Raw genomic sequence first — 5,000 nt, forward strand, 5'->3', positions numbered from 1 at the left:
ATGACAAAAAATTAATAAACGGCAATATTCACGCAGTTGCTGAAGTAGTAAAAAAAATAGTAATCATAATACTGGTAATTACAGTAATAATATTAAGAATAAAAAATATGATAATGATAATAACTATAAAAAATGCATTGAGAGTTATAATCGTTAGTGTCCAGACTGTATAAAATAAATTCCAGCTAAAGACCTTAAACACTGATCTAGTTAATAGCTCTCCTAGGGCTGGCCCGAAGGATTAGATATTTTTTACGTCGGATAGGAACCAATTGGTTACGTAGCATGTATGAATCTATTAACGTCGAATTCACTCCACTTTTAAGAATAACTTATAACCTAACAGAATTATGAACCAAGTCTGCTTATCCTGATCAGCGCTCCACGTACCCACCACGTCATTGTTTAAATGAAAGGGAGAGAAAAAAAAACTGTGAAATAAGGGATTATTACGATTATGAATTCTGAACAAAATGGAGTATATTATATAAGAAACGTATCTGCAACTCAAAACAAACAAAAACAATAAATTATAAACACTCATCTACATAATAGGTAATCCCTAAGCACATCATAAACAAAAGAACAAGAAGACCAAAAAACAATACCAGAAATAATAATGATAACATCTGATTAACTGCTCACATAACTTAAAGATCTATTTCCGCAAAAGCCACTGATTACTCACAATCATTACTGCGTTCGCCTCATCTATATTTGAACTGAGCAATCAACCAAAGGTCACCGCTTGTTATTTCTGAGAGGCACAGCATTCGCTCTTCCGGGGTAATCGAATCGATATTTGCTGGCTCCAGAGAGACAACAGCTTAAAAAAAAATCTCTATTTCGTATGAATACATTACGTTATAATGTGGAAAGTTACGTCATAATTCCAAAGCTCAGTTCATATGATCTATGATTATAAATCTTCCCTGATAATGTCAGAAGTAATTGTAAAACGATTACTTTCGTCGAAAATAATTCGAATTAAGGGTATAACAGCAAAAAAAAATATATATATAAACAAACAAATTACTCAAGAAGCAACATTTCTCAAATGGAAACTGATGATGGTAAAACAGTTTTAAAGATGGTCTTTCCAATGTGTGAAGGAAAATAATGAGGTATGTTAATATTATGAAGGCTACGATGAATCAAACCGCGCTGTAAAATACAACTGCATCTTATAACAATTATCTAAATTATTCATACAGAGAGAGAGAGAGAGAGAGAGAGGAGAGAGAGAGAGAGAGAGAGAGGTAATTAATGCAACGAATCATGTCAAAACATACTTCATTCGCAAGAGCGGTTTCGAGCTAGCATTAAATGTACTACAATACAATAAACTAGCTTTCTTTGAGAGAGAGAGAGAGAGAGAGAGAGAGAGAGATTTATCCCTGGCATACGAATGAGAACGGGTGTCACGCATCTTCATACTCATCTGAGGCACAAAGACAAATACTGAGGCGCAATTCTTCTTTTTACGAAGTTTCTAATGCAGGTCGGGGTCACTACCACCCAACCCCTCCCCCTTCCCCTCACCAACCCCTCCCAGAGGGTTATACTGCAAAAAGTCATTTATTTTTATTTAGGTCCGCCGAAGCACAAGAAGCCCAACACCATTTTTCAGCTCCGCGCTTCCTCTGCCTTCCACACTTTGAGGTCTCCGAAGGGCGCGAGTCTCCCGAACAGAATGGATCGTTGTCTATTTCCCCCTGAAAGGGAAAAATGTAGGGAATATTTCGTGCAATAGAACTCGGACGTGTTGAGAGTCTCTCTCTCTCTCTCTCTCTCTCTCTCTCTCTCTCTCTCCGCCTATTCTGTTCTGGGGGCACTTAAAAACATACTTTGAGATTCTCTGTCTCTGCAAATTCACTGACTTACAAACCCTGTATTTTTTATTTTTTTACCAATTTCTAGGTCATTTATCCATCATAATGTGAATTCAATCAATATCACTAAAACGCCCATTATTTATGATCATATGGCACATTACTTTTTTGTTAACCTTAATTCCCCCCCCCCCTTCAACCCCCTTTCCAGGCTGCCTTTAAGCCTGGGGTCAGAACCCGATACTGCATTAAAGTTATCGTAAGGTGTGCAAAGTTAAACCTTTCATAAATATGCTATAAATACACACACACACACACACACACACACACACACACACCACACACACACACACATATATATATATATATATATATATATATATATATATATATATAATATATGTGTGTACGTATATACTTACAACCACGAAAAGTATACATCAACAAATATACTACCCTAATACTTAAAAGCATTACAATAAGCGGCAAACCTGAATTGTATTCATACTGGTAGTACTTGCGTAGATAGCCCACAAGTAGTACACACAAACTATATACATACACATAAACGCACGTAAGTACGTCTATTCTGATGCTCCTTCGGCTAAATATATATCCATTAAGCATGATGACGGCTGTCGCAAGGCGAAACACGACGAAGTAATTATCACCATCAAGGCTTAATTCCTCGATCCACTGTACCGTTTCCCACTACCAAGAGAATACGGAAGGATGGGAGGAAGGAAGGAGGAAATTAAGAAAGAAAGGAAGGAAGATATTAAGGAAGAAAGTTGGAAATAAGGAAGAACGAAGGAAGAAATCCTGGGCATCAACAACTGAAACACTAAGCCTTCTAGCAGGGCGGAAGCCGCGGCCAAGGCAAACGAACGATCCATTTATCAACTGTCATCATATTTTGACATGGGAGAGATTCCTACTCATAACTCAAAAGAGATTTGTGGTAATCGTACCTTTATGTTTACAAAGCAAGTGATCTCTTAATAGATTCTGGCAGACTAACTCCTTGATTCTCACTTACACACGTCGTATAACTTATCCATAAACCATTAATCTATCAATTTCTAATGGCCAACATGATGGGAAAAGTTAATCGGGAAAAGTTGATCCCCTTATCGACAAAACGTTCCCCAAAAAATGGTAAAAGATGAGAATTGTTAAGACGGGAATTGACGCTCCAGTCTTAGAAAACGTTAGTAACTGAGAAATTACAAATTTGGGTGTATTCCTCAATATTCTAAAGTAACTATAGATTCTTATACGAAAAATTCGGTAACATCAATTCAGTAAAGGCTAAATAAATTAGGTATAATCTTTGAAAATATCCACAAAACTAAGTGTGATCTCTTAATATATCTAATAAGTGTGATCTTTCAACATATCCAATAAATTAAGTGGAGCTTTTAACTTATCCAATAAATTAAGTGCGAGCTTTTAACATAGCCAATAAACTGCGAACTTATAATAGAGCCAATAAATTACGTGCGAGCTTTTAATATAGCCAATAAATTAAGGTTGATCTTTCAACATATCCAATTTTAAGGTTGATCTTTCAACATATCCATTAAAATATGTATGAGCGTTGAATAAAGTCAATAAATTGTTTGATCTTTCAACAAACCCAATAAATCAAGGTTGATCTTTCAACATATCCAATAAATCAAATATGATCGTTTCATGAAATCAATATATTATGTGCGATCTTTCAACATATCCAAAAAATTAAGCTTGATCCTTCAACACAGCCAATAAACCAAGTGCGATCTCTTCAAATATCCGAAGTATTTGGGATCAGTCTGGAACATCTCCCTTCAACTGATCTCTGGAACAGGAATCTACGGCGGATTCCTGATTCCTGAATTTAATTACCATCTCATTTACATATTTCTGGGATGGTTTTATTTAAAAACGTTTAGCGACATTTTTCTTACTAGCCGCGCTTCGTTATCCTGTTCACTTTATCTATATGGACGAGAGAGAGAGAGAGAGAGAGAGAGAGAATTTTACAAGACACCTTTTTTCTCGATAAAAAGATAAAAGTAAACAGGGAGAGAGATTTTACAAGACACCTTTTTCTCGATAAAAAAAAAGATGAAGATAAACATAGCAAACGACAGGAAAAGTTCGATGACGAGAGAGAGAGAGAGAGAGAGAGAGAGAGAAATTTTACACTTACGGAAGCACAAATACGACTGATGCAACACCTTCCAAGAAAATTCCAGGCGACCGTACTTCCAGGAATAAACTTGGAACGGAGTTTCGGACCGTGTCAATAAAGCGAGTCTTCCATGCTAACGAGGGGTAAAGGACAAGGAACGACGGCCGAATAGTGTTTCTGGTGACTATAACAACAAAACTGCACCCAAAGTTGTCCCAAACGGTTCCTCCTTTCCCAATAGACAGCCAATAACAAACGGATGCAAACACGCACTCTTGCAGATGCAGGTACAAAGTTTTGTGTTTACCAGTACCTTTTAAAGCTATTTCCTTTAGGAGGTTAATATATGACATGTATATGCATACATCACATGTGCACACATACGCACAATATCATTTATATTTATATAAATGGACTGGTGAAAGATAGCCAAGGAAGGATCTATGGACCAAGTAAACTTGCGTAGAGAGTTGACCATGCAACCACGGTAGCCACATTAGCTTTATCTATCTATCTATCTATCTATCTATCTATCTATCTATCTATCTATCTATCTATATATATATATATATATATATATATATATATATATATATATATATATATATATATATATATATCCCAACCCAAGTCTGCAAGAACATACAACTCAAAATACACATTCGTACATAAGATATCTTCATCCACCAAAAACAGTTGTACCCAACATTTCCCTTCATTTTATTTTTTTTTCATCTGCGAATCCAAGAATATGCGCAATTTCCTTCTGCATAAAAAAAAGAAGTCAAAATAAAAAAAATAAATGTTCCATCTCTTGCCATAATCTTCCTTCTTTTGCCTTCCCTTCTCAAGTGACTTCCCTCCCTCATCTCCTCCCTCCTACCTTCTTATCTTCCTGCTCCTTCTCTTTTATCCCAAAAATCTTTTCCGGAATCTTCAAGTTGGGTCGATTCCTTTTTTTTTTTTTTTTTTTTTAAACTTCATGGTCGGCA

At 35.9% G+C, this 5,000-nt stretch overlaps 1 protein-coding gene across 13 annotated transcripts in view; it reads right to left on the reverse strand.

The window, feature by feature from the left end:
- LOC135213543 (rho guanine nucleotide exchange factor 18-like) overlaps positions 1 to 5,000 on the reverse strand; it is a 1,147,377-nt gene that overhangs the window by 207,888 nt on the left and 934,489 nt on the right. The window lies entirely within an intron of this gene.

This window comes from Macrobrachium nipponense, chromosome 43 (assembly GCF_015104395.2).
Source record: "Macrobrachium nipponense isolate FS-2020 chromosome 43, ASM1510439v2, whole genome shotgun sequence".
NCBI classification, from domain to species: Eukaryota; Metazoa; Arthropoda; class Malacostraca; order Decapoda; family Palaemonidae; genus Macrobrachium; species Macrobrachium nipponense.